Genomic DNA, 15,781 nt, shown 5'->3' with positions numbered 1-15,781 from the left:
TCGGATTCTGTGTCTCCCTCTCTCTCTGCTGCTCCCCTGCTCACCCTCTGTCTCTTTCTGTCTCTCAAAAATAATAAATAAGCATTCAAAAATTTTTTTTAACTTAATGTTCAAAAAAACCTAACCATCATGAGACACAGCCACTAGGATGGCTATAATAAAAGATAATGGAAAATTCCAAGTGTTGGTGAGGATATGAGGAAACTGGAACCCTCATACGCTGCTGGAAGGAACGTAATATGGCACTGTCACTGTACCAAACAGTCAGTTCCTCATAAAGTTAACAGTTCCCATATGACCCAGATATTCTCTGATGTATATAACCAAGAGAATTGAAAACAGATGTTTACACAAAGACTTGTAAACATATGCTCAAAGGAGCAAAATTCATAATAGACAAAAAGTATTAATAGCCCAAGGTGCCCAGCAAGAGATCAGCTAAATAAAATGTGGTATATCCATATATGTACTATTATTTCATCATAAAAAGGAGTGATATACGGATACATGCTACAATATGAGTGAATCCTGAAAACACTGTGCTATATAACAGAAATCAGAAACAAAAGGCCACATACCTTATGATTCCATTTATATGAAATGTCCAGAATAGGCAAAGGAAATTAGTGATTACCAGGGGCTGGGGCAAAGGGAGAATAATGGACAGTAGCTTCTTTGTTTTGTTTTGTTTTGTTTTTAAGGTATTTTTCTTGATGTTTATTTCTGAGAGAGAGAGAGAGAAAGAGAGAGAGAGAGAGAGAGAGGGAGAGAGACAGAGAGAAACAGAGCACGAGTGGGGGAGGGGCAGAGAGAGAGGGAGACATAGAATCCGAAGCAGGTTCCAGGCTCTGAGCTGTCAGCACAGAGCCCAACACGGGGCTCGAACTCATAAGCCGTGAGACCATGACCTGAGCCGAAGTTGGATGCTTAACTGACTGAGCCACCCAGGTGCTCCTGGACAGAAACTTCTTAGTGGTTACACTAGGAGTTTCTTTTGGGGATGAATGAAAATATTCTGGAATTAGATAGTGGTAATAGTTTATAACATTGTGAATATATTAAAAACCACTGAACTGTACTTTAAATGGTTTAAATGCTGAATTTTTGATTAAAAAGTGTAACGTACTAGAATATAATAAGCACTCTCTCAACAACTGCAACAGAAAAACAATAGCAGTAGCATCATTAAAAAATGGCTAACACATTTGAACGTGACGTAATACAATTCTGTCCATATTTAGATCCAAAGAATTTCATATCATTATATGTATCTTAATAAAAAAATTAAAAGTTAAGAAGAGTAAGGATATAGAAGGCACTGAAAAACTAACTTGAGTAATATTTCAAATAAATACAGTGAAATAAGAAGTAACTGGCCAGAGGACAACTGCCGACGTGGACGCGTACCATACCGAGTGCCAGCGTGTGTGGTAAATGGGCCTCCCCCGGAGTCGGCCATTTCTGATCCCAGACCGAACAGTACCTACTACAAGCATGGCTACAAGGGTTCACACCATGTTGAAAGGCCCTCAAACTAAAAGCCATTGTAAAAGAAAGTTCCTACAGACATTTGAGGTTAAAATGCGAACTTTTTCTACCCACGATGGCAATTTCTGACCTGCAACTACACCTGGGCATCCGCACCAAGCTATAGATGGGCCAAGAATCCCACCATGTGCTTCGCATGTAGGCAGAGCACCAGAAGTGGCAACGTTAGTCCAGTCACATCTTTGGAACCTTCCAAAACGTGTGAGCGTGGAAACCTCCGACAAAAACGATGTACACTCAAGTCAAATACATTAAAGAGGTGCTTGAGGTGGGGTGCCGGGGTGGCTCAGTCGGTTGAGTGTCCAACTCTTGATTTTGGCTCAGGTCGTGATCCCAGGATCCCACGGGATCCCAGCGTGATCCCACTCCTCGCTGAGTGTGGAGCCCACTTGGGACTCTCCCTCTCTCCCTCTCTCTCTGTCTCTCTTTCTCTCTGCCCCTCCCCTCTGTGTATGCACTTGCTCTCTAATTAAACACACACACACACACACACACACACACACACACACACACACAAACACAAACCCAGAGGTGGTGGAGACAACTCTTGGGCACTTGTGGACTGACATTCAACAGTCCAATGTGGGGAAGCAGCTCGGAGGTTCCAACACCCAGAGTGGACACACGTGCCTCTGGTCAGCACTCCGCACCAAGCAAGTGAGGCAAACCCTGGGACCACGGCCAACACCTCATCTTTTTAGCCTCGAGTGTGGGAAGAGGATGTTTGCTTCCACGCACATAAAGAGTATGTGCTGAACAGTAATGATAGACAGACACAAAGCAAAGAGAGTGCAACGGAAACCATCAGAAGGGAGGGTAGGTGCCTAAGAGATGGCGCCAGCGGGGGTCTGTGCGCTCTGGGGAGCTGCAGAGGGGCCTAGACAGAAACCACCGGGAGGCAGCGACCTCGGGGGTGGCAGCCCGGGCCGGGCCAGGGACCAGGGCCTGCCGCAGCGCCTGGCGTTCTTGGTTCTAGAGTTGCCACTCCGCAGGGTCCTCCGAGCAGAACCACTGCTCTACTACCACATTATTTACGGTCTGCTACGTGTGTAGGCGCGAACGTATCATATTCGGGGGCCAAACTGTTACCTAAATGCAAGAACCTCTATTTGAGAAAATCACTTCGTGAAGTTTTAGTTTCTGGCCAGCTACTCAGGAAGCCCCTCTCTCACAGCTGAGGCATATCCACACTTCGAAATGCAGCCAGAGCTGGACTGGATCCCTCTGCCTTTCCTCTATGCCTCCCCACTCTAATGACTTATGCTCCCTACTTGTGATTTCAGTTGAGCTACATCTTACTTGGAGATCGGAAACTGGAAACCAAAGCACATCTGCTGACAAAAGGGTGTTCCAAGAACTGGAAAGCCCGGGGAAAACCAAAAAAGGGAAGCATCAGATAAACAAAGAAAATGGCCCCTGCCAGCAAGAAAGTACTAAACACAACATAGATGGAGGCAGATGAGCTCAGCATCAAGCCCAGCAGGGAAATTAAGAGTATCATCTAAGCAATGCCAATACAGAGAGAAGAGAGAAAACCAGAAATAGACAGGTGTGCCCTGTTGATTAAAAAAAAAAAAAAAAAAAAAGCTTTCCAATAATCCATATTTATGCGAACATTTCAGCAGGGACTTTTTTCATGACACCTGATACCAGATGCTCTACAGAAGGGAGAGGGCCTGTGGCTGACACACCGGCAAAGTAAAGACCAGGGGAGACTAGGTTCTCATCCAGACAAATGCGCAGATCGTAATCACGTATGTAAAAGCCCCACTCAGGAGACAGAAACAGAGACAGGGGGTGAGGCGACGTGGACTGGACAGCCAGCCAGCCACGGGCTCACAGCCGGAGAAGAACCTGATTAACCCACAGCATAAAACTTGGTCTTAAATCCTTTAGGAAAACAATAGCTATCTGAGGCCCAGCACTGCCAATATCCCTTGATTTAGGGATTTTTCTTTAAAGCGCTCATTCAACCCGGACGGTGTGAAGATGCTGTGTCTCTCCTGGACCAGGGCCAGAGTCCTGCCATCTGGACAGAAGGAGAGAGACAGGCTGAGGCCTCAGTCCACTCGACAGACAAGCCACAAAGAGCCACATCCAGGTGGATGCTGCCCGGAGGCCGTGCTTGGACTGGAGGCAGAAGCAGCTGTGTGTGTGTGAGAAGATCCATCCTCCTGGAGCATCGACTTCACTTGGAAATACGAGTGAAAAACAGAAGACGTGGCCACATGGAGTGGATTAGGGTATTTAAATCAACTTTCACAATAAAGCATGAGATTGCGAAAGCACTGGCTCTGATCTCAGTGCCCCTTCCCAACCCCTCTGGCGGACCCCCCACCACCTTCACCTGTGGTGGAAAGGTGGGAGCCGCGCAGGTGCTGATGTGGACGGTCTTCTCTCCCGCACACCCCCACGCCGGGCCACGGCACCCCCACGCACGCCTCACCCAGCAGATGTGCACCAAGGGGCCTCTCCCTGGGCACCACGGCACCACGCTTTCTGAGCTCCCAGACCACCTCCCGCCGTTTGTCACGTTACCCAGGCCCCTCGTCATCCACGCGGCCAACACGGAACTTGTCACTCTCGGCCCTTCCCGTTCCTGTTTGACACATCTCTGCCTGCGACACTGCAGCCCGTCCCACCCCGAGGAGTGTGCCACCACCACCGAGCCGGCTGCCCCGGTGGAACTGTGCTCACCTCCCTGATTCCAACATCCACTTACTGGTTTCAGCACTCCTGATCTGACTGCCCGTCACCACCACCTCTGTGAATACAGGAAAGGCGTTCTTTTTTTTTTTTTTTTTTTTTTTTTTTTAAGATTCTATTTTTTTTACCTAATCTCCACACCCAGCGTGGGCTCAAACCCACAACCCCGAGATCTGAGTCTCGCGCTCCACCACCTGGGCCAGCCAGGACCAGGGTATATGTTCTGTTGCTAGGGAGATGCTCTCAGATTTGGTTTATTTATCTGCGGTCTTCCAGCTAAAATAACCCATCTTGAGTTTCTAGTCCAAACCTCACATATTTTTACATGTAAGGAAAATCAGGCACTGACAAGCAACGTGCTTGCAAGGTCCCCAAATCACCAAGAAATCGGCAATTGGATAAAGAGCAAAATTGATGACATGTATACACAGAAGAAAGCCAACATATTTTTAAAAATTAGATTTTTTCTATAATACACTGAACATGAGGGAATACTATGCTGCTGCACAAAAGACGGTGAGGCGGATCCCTATACACTGCTACGGCGTGAGCTTCACGACAGGCTGTTAAGTTTAAAAAAAACAAAACAAAACAGGAAACAAGAGGGAGAAAAGCTGTATGTTGCCAGTGTCTAAGAAAGAGGGCTGTGTGCACATACACACTTACATTAAAAATAGGTATGTTGGGGCGCCTGGGTGGCTCAGGTGGTTGAGCGACCGACTTCGGCTCAGGTCATGATCTCACAGTTTGTGAGTTCGAGCCCCGCGTCCAGGCTCTGTGTCGGAGCCTGGAGCCTGCTTCGGATTCTGTGTCTTCCCCTCTCTCTGCCCCTCCCCTGCTCATGCTCTGTGTGTGTATCTCTCTCTCTCAGTAATAAATAAACGTTAAAAAAATAAAATAAAATAAAAAATTAAAAAAATTAAAAAAAAAATAAAAATAGGTATGTTACCTACAGAGGAAAAAAGAAACAGTGCACAAAGATCAGCAACAGAAGCTTGATTTCTGAAAATATTTAATTTTGATCTGGAAACACGAAAATATTTTCTAAACCTTCGACAAAATTTTAAAAGAAGCTATTCCTTAAAATTCAAATAAAAAATGAGTATAACTGGCAACCAGGTGGCTGGCACACTGGGGAACTGGCTCAGGTGACTTTAAAACTTAATTAGGCAAAACATCCCTAGGGATACATACTCTAAGGACAAAAAAGAACTCTAAGAACAACAAGAAAATCCCAAACTGTTTTCAGTAATCACGTTGGTAATATGTTGGTTTTGTTATTTTAAAACCACCACATATATTTTATAGGATAAAACAAATATATAATGATGCTAACATTGCTGGGAACCAAGGTTTGCAGCATTAGAGAAAAGCGATACCAATCGAAACCAACGAAGTAAAAATCAAGTAATACTCAATTTGAAATAAACATCAGTGTGAACTGCTGATATTGTCCCTTAAAAAGCGTATTTGCCTGTCTGTCCACCCAAAAGGCCTAGCAGTGCGTGTCCCCGGTGCCCAGATGGTGGTCTCAAGACACCATTTTCTACAAAAGGGAACCAGAGCTGCTCGGAGAAGAGCCAACGCCAGGCCTGGGGCAAAGAAGTTTAGAACAAATCTGGAACACCTCACGGTACCAGAAAGCAAGGAAGGGAAGAGTGCAGGTCACGTCAAAGGACAAAGGAGCCCACTAAAGAGGCTCCACCAGCCACAAGTGGCTCAGGATTGGCATCTGTAAGAATCCTGTGAGGGACTGAAACGTACCACGTGTGTTGAAGTTCACAAGTTGGTAACACTACTTGAAACAGTCACCTGTCACTTTGGGAGTGGCTACAGAACCATCTCATTATTGAGCACAGAGAAAGAGAACGTATCCTCTTCTTCCTATCTGAACTGCCCCTTAGGGTGACCAAATACTGAACGAAGGGCAGTTTCCATCTACCGACATATTTCAGCTACTCAAGGCAGAACAAACGAGTAATGTCATTTCACAACCTGCGAGGACTAAGTCCAGGCACTGAGCAGCACAGGCCCGGAGCCACGAAGACGCGTGCCTCCTGGTGAGGGCACACACCACGGCCTCAGCAGGGCCTTGTGCTCAAAGGCCAGGCCAGAAGGTGGTCAACCGGCCGGATCTATCACCACCTCACAGGAGATGCAGACGGCAGAAGAACACTTTCGGTGCAAAGGGCAAAATTCAACACAGGGAAACCTGACCACAACCAGCCACCCAAGAACACGTGAGGAAGAAAAGGGACAGGGAGGGGCAGTCGCAGGATGAAAACAGGCCGAAGGGACATTATCAGCTAGCTGCCGCTGTGCGAGCCCTGCTTCAAACAAACTAAAAACACTGACACAACTGGGGAAAACTGAATGGTCCTGGTATTATGAATAATTTTTAAAACTGCACTTTTCTTAATACTTGAGAATTTATCAAAAATAGCTATATATTAAATCTCACTACGGATGTAAGCATTTCAAACCCATTTTATATTCATTTTACTGTTCTAACATAGTAAAGAGTTCTTAATTTCAAGTATAATCTGCCACTCAATCACAAATTAGAGATGAAAACAGGGTATTTTGTTTCCTTTCAAACTCCCAGAGAAAGACAGTTAGGGAGCAAACAGTTCATGCACCAGAAGATGCAATCCCAGAGCACCTGGCTGGCTCGGTCAGAAGAGCATGTGATTCTTGATCTTCGGGTTGAGTTCAAGCCCCACCTTAGGTGCAGAGATTACTTAAAAGTAAAATCTTAAAAAAAAGAAGATGCAATCCTCAGCTGAAGCAAGCCTCCACCCGTGGCCACCAGCACCTTCACTGCAGTGGGGTCCTGCTAGGGAAGGGTGGCCCCAAGCTTTCAGAGGGTAGGCCTATGAGGCAGAAATTCCTACAATTACCCTTGGCATCAAACACATGTATCATTACTGGGTCATGAAAGGTGATGTCGATTATTCTCGAAGTTTAACGCTGGTTTAAAAAAAATGAAAAATAAAATGAAGGTCTGACACCAAAATACGGTACTACATGTGCAGAAGGTACTCAGATACATCTGTTACAAAGTGAAATTACTAAAGCCAAAAATGAGTACATTCTGGATGTTGTTTAATGCCTTTATTTTTCTGAAAAGCAAACAAGTTCCAGCTGCAAAAAGAAATCTATATAAATTAAAATCGTCCAGTGACATACCCGTGTGTCATATGTTGTAAGAAGATACACCAAAGCTCGATCAGGGAGGAAGAGATTTCAACAGAGAAAGAAGAAAGGCGGTGTCAGTCTTATCCTTCTTCACAGAATGTAGTGGAGTTTCTTACCTGAGGAGTAAGAATAATACTCGGTCATCTCACACCGGGAACATTTTTGAAACTTTTAAAACTAGAATTTCAAAAATGTAAATTAAAAAAAAACGATCAAGAAAGAAGTTCAAATAACACGTTTTAACCACTCTATATAAAGTGTACTTTGGATTTGCTACGTTTTTTTGAGTTGGACACAAATGACAAAGTCAGGATGTCTTCGGACTATTTTTATTTTAACATAACTTTTATCGTGGAGTATTACACATAAAAAGCACAGGAAACACGCATGTTCAGCACATAAACGAACGCTAGTTCAACTACCACCCCGGCCAAGAAATAGAACATTGCTGAAACCCCAAAAAAGGCAGGGTGCCTCTCTCTGACCCCAAGCCCTTTCCTCCTACTGTGAGCAACTACCCTAACTTTTATGGTTACCATTCCCTACTTTACATTTATCCCCTAGGTATGTGGCTCTGATACAGCTCTTTTGCCAACTTCTGAATTTTATGAGAACAGAATCCTATGCGCGTGTTCCTTTGTCTTGCTCTTTGTTTTTTTCTGCTCCACCCGCCATTTACTTTCATTGCTACGTAGTATTCCACTGCGTAAATAGACCGCAATTTATTTATCCATTCCCCTGTCCCCGGAATAGCTTCTGCTTTGGAGCAAAGCCACACCACTGAGATCTGGGGCCCCTGGGTGGCTCAGCCGGCTAAGCGTCCAACTCTTGGTTTTAGATTCAGCTCATGATCTCCTGGGTTTGAGCCTCTTGTCAGGCTCTGAGCTGACAGCACGGAGCCTGCTTGGGAGTCTCTCTCTGCCTCTCCCCCACTCACACTCTCTCATGCTCTCTCAAAATAAATAAATAAATAAATAAATAAATAAATAAATAAAAACTAAAAAAAAAAAAAAGATACACTACAAAGATCTTTCTGGTGCAGCTATCTTAATTAAGCACATGAGCATGTATTTCTCTGGTGTATACACCTAGAAATGTGACTACTAGGTTATCCAGTAAGTATCTACTCAACTTCGCCAAATAAAGCCAAACTATTTCCCAAAGCAGTTGCAATAATTTACACTCCTACCAGAAGGGTATGAGAGAGTTTCTGGTGCTTAACTTCTTCAACAAGACTGGTCAGACTTTTTAATTCTTGCTAACTGAATGGCTGTGTAGTGGTATCCTAAGAATTCTTTGTTACATAGACCTTAATAATTATTTTGAATAAATTCATGAAATTTTACATCTGACAACTGCAGCAATGCAAATTTAATTTTGCAACCAAGTATCTGTTCATTTTTCCAATGGTTACTGCACTATGATTTCTCATCAGGTTTAATTAACTCCCTAACCTCAGTCCACCAGCCTCCAGAGACACTGACTCCAACCCCCAGGCATAGGGGGACGTGTGCCAGTTGAGCATCCTAGTCCCTGGGCAGAGTTGGTTCATCCCTGTGAACATACAAAGTCAAAATTAATAAAGTCTTTTCTTCCTCCTCTGGAACTCAAAGAGATTCTCTCTTCCCCAAAGTACCTGAACACGTGGAAAGCAATCTGCCAACTAGGACATCTTGTGTGAGCAAGAAACAGACTTGTTTGTAATAAGCTACTTATTTTGTTACAGGAATCAGAGTTGCCCACTGTTTAATGTGAAATGACACGTGTTAATGACATTCTAGTAACACTCTAGTCCTGCTCTTTGCCTTAAAGTATATTTTGTCTGACACTATACGATCTTATTTTTGGTGTTTGCATAGTTTATTTTTTTCATCATTTTACTTTCAACATTTCTTAATCCTTATAGATGAATGTCTTGTAAACAGTATATAGTTGGATTTTTTAAACACCTTATTAAAAAAAAAATCTTGGTATCTTCGTCTTCTAAATGGAAAATTTACTCTATTCGCATTGGAAGCCATTACATACGCCTAGGTAGATTTAATTCTACCATTGTACCTGGGGCTTTCTTTCCTTTTTTAATCCCAACCCAACCTACCAGAGGCTTTTCTATTTGCCTTCTTTTGGATTGTTACCATTCCAACCTCTGCTCCCTAGTAATCTAGAAGTCACGTGTCTGGTTTTTATTCTTCTTATGATTACTTTAGAAATACAATGTGATATGCAGGCTCTTAAAGGCCACTGCGGTATCTCTCCCCTTCTCTTGGACAGCAAGGACTTTAAAATACTAACTCCATTCATCACACTGCCAACGTATGTCCTACCGCTGTGTTTACATATGTGCACGTATTTTTGTCATATTAACATTATAGGTGACCTTCATTTTTGTTAGATGGAGAATCCTTTCCTGTTGTGTAGTGAAGGTATTACTCCTAGTGCTTTTTGGCTTTCACTGCTGGTGTTGGGAAGCGGCCTGTTGTGCCTCGGTAGGCAATCATGTGCTCCACTACCCTGTGTTTGGCTGTGGGATTTCTTTTTGCTTAGGGTATCCTGCCAGTCATTTGTTGAACATCTTAAACCTACGGTTTGGATTGTTTCAAGTTCCTGGAACACTGTCAACCATTTTCTTCTCAAACACTGCTCTGCACCATCTGTGTCCTCTACTCCCAGAACCCAATTACACGTACGTCAGACTTCACTACCTCCTCCGAGTCTCCTGCCTTCCTTTGCGTTCCCCATACTTCTATCTCTGTGCTTCACTTTCATTTTCCTTTTTTTGATCTATTATGATGTGGATTACACTGATTGATTTTCCAGTGTTAAACCAATTTTTCACTCTGAGATAAACCTTATTTGATTGTTATGTAATATCCTTTTTATGTTTCTACATGGATTACATTTGCTAAAGTTCATGGCAGACATGCGTGTACAACAAATACACTTGGTGGTTTTCCTTTATTACAATGTCTTTGTCTAGTTTTGCTTTCAGAGCAGTGCTGGCCTCATAGAATGAGATAGGAAGCGTTTCCTCCTCCTCAATTTTCTAAAAAACTTTTTGTCTGATTAGTATTCCTTCTTCTATAAGTGTTTAATACAATTCACCAGTGAAGTCATTTGGGTCTGGAGTGTTCTTTGAGGTAAGGAGTTTAATTACAAATTCAATTTCTTTAATAAATACGGTTATGAAGGTTATATATTTCTTCGAGTGAGCTTTGGTGGTTTGTGTTTTTCAAGGAATGTTTTCATTTTGTCAAATTTATTGGCATAAAATGATTGACAATTTTACCCTTCTTACCCTTTCAACGTCTGTAGGATCTGTAGTGATACCCTCTTTTACATCCCTGATATTGGCATTAATATTTTCTTTCATTCCCACTGATGACAGATTATCCTGGATACGACAGTCACCTTTGACTTACTACACTTTACCTGCAAATACTATTATACCACTTTAAGCATATAGTAACACCATATTTCTGTTTCTCCCCTCCCGTCTTTTGTGCAGTTTTCATTTATTTACCTCTGCAAGTATAAGAAGTCCCACATTACACTGTTATTTTTGCTTTAAATAGCCTATTTTTATTTTCTTCTTATTATTTTGAAAGTCTATTTATTTTGAGAGAGACAGAGAAAGCAGGGGAGGAGTAGGGAGAGGAACAATCCCAAGCAGGCTTGGCACCCTCACAGAGCCCGATGTGGGGCTCGAACACTCGAAACTGTGAGATCATGACCTGTGCTGAAATGAACAGTTGAATGCTTAACTGAGCAAGCCACCAGGCGCTCCAAAATAGCCAAAAAAAAAAAAAAAAAGGCAATTAGAAGTGAGAATTGACCATTTCTGGTTCTTTTCATTCCTCTCTGTAAAAATTTCCATCTGGTATCATTTCCTTCTACCTGAACTTCCTTAAAAAATTTCTTGAAGCGTAGGCACGCCTGGGGGGCTCAGTGGGTTGAGCACAGACTTTGGCTCAGTCATGATCTCACAGTTAGGGAGTTTAAGCCCCACATCTGACTCACTGCTGTGAGCACAGAGCCGGCTTCAGATCCTCTGTCCCCTTTCTCTCTGCCCCTTCCCCACTTGGGCTCCCTTTCTCAAAAATAAACAAACATTAAAAGATTTTTTTTCTTGTAGTGCATGCAGTTCTGCTGGCAATAAAATCTGTCAGCTTTTCTTGGCCTAGAAATTTTGATTTCACTTTTATTTCTAGAAGATATTTTCTCTGGGCACAGAATTCTAAACTAACAGGTTTTTCTTTTGGTACTTTAAACATGTCATTCTGTTGTCTTTTGGCTAGCACAAATCGGACCAGAAGCCAGCTGCCATTTCTATCTTTGTTCCTCTGTAATGTCTTTTCTTCTCACTGCTTTTTAAGTTTTGGGCTTTTTCTTTTCTCTTTATCTCTGGTTTTTCAGGAATTGGATGTTGCAGTATGTCGGTATGGTTTTGTGTACTCTATTTGGGATTTTTGAGCTTTGTGGTTTATAGTTTTCATCAAATTTTTAATTTTTTTTCAGCCATTATTCCTTCAAATGTTGTTTCCATTCCCTCCTCTCCTGGAACCCCAATTACACATATCTTGGAGCAGGTGGTTTTGTCTCACAGGTCCCTAAATGCTCTGTTATTCTCTTCAGTCTTCTCTATTCTTTTTGCTGTATTTTGGATTGTTTCTATTGCTAAGTCTTGAAGTTCAATGACCTTTTCTGTAGTGCCAACCTGCTATTAATCTCTCTACTGCATTTTTCATTTCAGATACAGTATTTTTCATCTGAAAGTTTTATTTCAGTCTTTCTTTTCATATCTCTCATTTCACTCATTTTCCTCTACATTTTTGAATATGTGTGACTTCCATGTAACAGTTATTTTAATGTCCTTGTCTGCGAATTCCATCATCTGTTATTTTTGGGTCTGTTTCTATTGACTGATTTTTTTCCTGGTTAATATCATATTTTCTTGCTTCTCTGTATGCCTGATAGTATTTTTTAAGGTTTTTAAATTTTTTTTAATGTTTTTTAAATTTATTTTTGAAAGAGAGCATAAGCAGGGGAGGGGCAGAAAGAAAGAGGGGGTCAGAATCCGAAGCAGGCTCCAGGCTCTGAGCTGTCAGCACAGAGCCCAATGCGGGGCTCGAACTCACGAACCACGAGATCATGACCTGAGCCAAAGTCCAATGCTTAAGGGACTGAGCCACCCAGGCACCCTGCCTGGTAATTTTTATTGTATGTTGGACACCCAAATTTTTTTTACACTATTGGGAGCTAGAATTTACTACACCCTTTCTTTTTCTTTTAAAGTAGGCTCCACACCCAGTATGGGGCCCAACATGAGGCTTGAATTCACAATCCTGAGATCAAGACCTTAGCTGAGATCAAGAGTTGGATGCTTAATCAACTGAGTCACCCAGGTGCGCCAAGATTTTATTATATATATATTTAGAGAAAGAGAAAGAACACGAGCAGGGGGCAGGGCAGAGGGAGAGAGAGAATTTTTTTTTTTTTTTTTTGAGAGAGACAGAGAGAGAGAAAGACAGAGACAGAGAGAGCACAAGCAGAGGAAAAGACCGAGAGAGAGAATCCCAAGCACGATCTCAGCTTTAGCAGGGAGCCCGATGCGAGGCTCCATCTCCAACCATGAGACTACAACCCAAGCCAAAATCAAGAGTCAGATGCTCAACTGGCAGCCACCCAGGTGCCCTGAGAATCGGAAGCAGGCCCCATGCCCAGGGTGGGAGCCCAATACAGGGCTCAATCCCACAGCCCTGTGATCAGGACCCAAGATGAAATCAAGAGTCAGACGTTCAAATGAATGAGCCACCCAGGCACCCCTATTAAGTCCTTTTCAATACAGCAGGACTTTGTTCTGAGAAACGTTATTTGGAACCATTTAGGACAGGTCTACAATGGCCTTTATGGTCTAGAGCTAATCCAGCCCCACTAGTGAGGGGAGGGAAGTCTACCCGATCCCCTAAATGGAAAAGCTGCTCCGAACCCACCCTCACAAAGATTAAAAAACAAGCCTTACAAGGATCCGATACTACTCTAGGTGGTGGGAACACAAACTGTCTCAGCCCTGTGGGATATCCACAAATTGTTCAGTCTATTCCTTTCTGGTGGTTCTTTTCCTGGCTTTGTGTTTCCTCTCGTGTATGTGCTGGTCAGTACTCAACCAGAGTCTCAAGGGGGTCCTTCTGCAGATCTCTGGATTCTCTAAGTAGCTCCCTTCCTCTCCTATATACTTTGCCCCCCAAACTCTAGCTGCTTTGTTCTCCCAAATGCTGGGTGTTTGTCACTTCAGTAAAGCTAGTGGGTTCTGGCTTCTCTCTCCTACCCTGCAGTGTGGAAACACTCTCGAGACCAGGATTTGCCTGGCGGTCAAATCTAACCTACTACTAGTTTTTATAAATAAAGTTTTATTGGAACACACCCACACCCATTCATTTGCATACTTAGTATGAAAGCAGACACAGAGTTGAGTGTGTAACTCTGACAGAGACCATACGGTCTGAAAAGCCTAAGATATTTACTGTCTGGCCCTTTACAGAAAAATTTCATGGGCCCTGCTCTAGAGAGTAAGCTGGAATAATCATAGGGCTCATTTCCCTTATTTTAGGGAATACGGTCCTAACCTGTCTGCTGGCCAATGTCTGAAACTGTTATTTCATATGTTTTGTCTGGTTTTCAAGTTGTTTAAGGAAAAGAGTCAGGTTTGGGACAAGGATGAGGAGAATAAGGCACATGATTCAAGTAAATTTTAAAGGAGTACCAAAAAATTCAGTATTAGAGGTAAAAACCAAAGTTAATAAAAAAAAATCTACAAGAAGAAAATAGTAAAATTTTAAAGATAGTACCAGGAACAGTGCTGAACTGAGCCATATCTGAGCTGAGGCAAAAGGAAAGATCATTAATTCTGATCCTATCTATATTTAAAATTTGATTTTTTCATTGATTTTCTAAAAGTACTGTAATAAACTGTTTATTTTCTTAAAGGTTTTATTTTTAAGTAATCTCTCCAACCAAAGTGGGGCTCAAACTCACAACCCCAAGATCAAGAGTCACACGCCCCACCGACTGAGCCAGCCAGGTGCCCCTAAAATATTTATTAATCGCAATTATTGAGCTTTCTGGTGTCAATTCTGTACCAGGTCCTGGTGGACAGTAAACCTGGTCCCTGTTACTCTGCCACGGCAGAAAGGGAAGACTCCGGAATAACTTTCTTACTAAGCACATCACGCTCATACATTATAACTACAAGGATTTATCAGAACCGGAAAAGTAAATGCTTTCCTTCTCAGAAAGATCTTAAAACAGAAAACACTTCAATATGAAACATTATGCTCCAATTACTTCTATTTGCAGCTAAGAGTCTCATACGTACATAGTCCCACACATAGACACTTTGGAGACAGGGAAATACTACAAGAATGTAAAAACTTTCCTATTATTACTAAATTAATACATGCACACAAAGATATTACAACTTTAATTATGTAATGTTGGGGAGATACATTTACATTACGGGGTAGACCAAAACCAGCCACCAGCAGCAACTGCTACCACGTCCATTTACTAACTGGTGAAGGTAGGTGCCAAGGCTCTCAACACATCAGTTCAATTAAAAGCAAATCAAGCAACAAACTTCATTCCAGATTCTGCAGGGTCACCACCCTGCTGGTGCTCCTCTCTAGTGAATGTGGCAGGAAAGCGCCAGGCAAGCACAAGTGGAAGTACTCTCACCATCGCAAGAATAAAAGAACCTCCACCGTAGGCCAACTTCTACATATTCTCCACAGCGTTTATTTCACTTTCTAAAAGCACAGGTGCAGGGGCACCTGGGTGGCTCAGTCGGTTAAGCGTCCGACTTCGGCTCAGGTCATGATCTCACAGCTGTTGAGTTCCAGCCCCCAGTCGGGCTCTGTGCTGACAGCTTGGAGCCTGGGGCCTGCTTCCGATTCTGTCTCTCTCTCTTTCTCTCTTTCTCTCTCTCTCTCTCTCTCTCTCTCTCCCCCTCCCTCCCTCCCCCGCTCATGCTCGGGCACACTCTCTCTCTCTCTCAAAAATAAACATTAAAAAAATTTAAAAAATAAATAAAAGCACAGGTGCAGAAAAATGTTTTCAAATGTAATGACTAAAAAAAAAAAAAGCTTTTTCCTTAATCAAAAATTTTATGGTATTAAGTTTAGTGGAGAAACAAAGACTATGAAATTAAAAGTTGTAATTTTTATGAAGAAATAGTCAAAACTCATGAAATGAGTTAATTTAACAATCAGATACCATTCAAGTTCATGAAAGCATCCTCCCCACCCCAAAATTCCCTCTTCCATCTGCTCCTTCT

The 15,781-nt window shown here is 42.6% G+C and overlaps 1 protein-coding gene across 10 annotated transcripts in view; it reads right to left on the bottom strand.

The window, feature by feature from the left end:
* Positions 1 to 15,781, bottom strand: part of TRAF3 (TNF receptor associated factor 3) — a 132,583-nt gene that overhangs the window by 48,316 nt on the left and 68,486 nt on the right. For 5 of the 10 annotated variants that reach the window (XM_042944353.1, XM_042944363.1, XM_042944356.1 and 2 more), the window contains 2 exons: positions 8,907 to 9,006; positions 7,444 to 7,568 (listed from right to left, as the gene is read on the bottom strand). The exons of 1 other annotated variant lie outside the window; for it this stretch is intronic. The gene's annotated coding sequence lies outside the window, so the exon portion shown is untranslated. The remainder of the gene's footprint in view (positions 1 to 7,443; positions 7,569 to 8,906; positions 9,007 to 15,781) is intronic. 4 more of the 10 variants (XM_042944354.1, XM_042944360.1, XM_042944359.1 and 1 more) reach the window with 1 other exon arrangement.

Source organism: Panthera leo, chromosome B3 (genome assembly GCF_018350215.1).
Source record: "Panthera leo isolate Ple1 chromosome B3, P.leo_Ple1_pat1.1, whole genome shotgun sequence".
In the NCBI taxonomy this organism is placed as follows: Eukaryota; Metazoa; Chordata; class Mammalia; order Carnivora; family Felidae; genus Panthera; species Panthera leo.
Note: the sequence above shows the minus strand (reverse complement) of the source record. Positions and strands in the feature narration are given on the sequence as shown.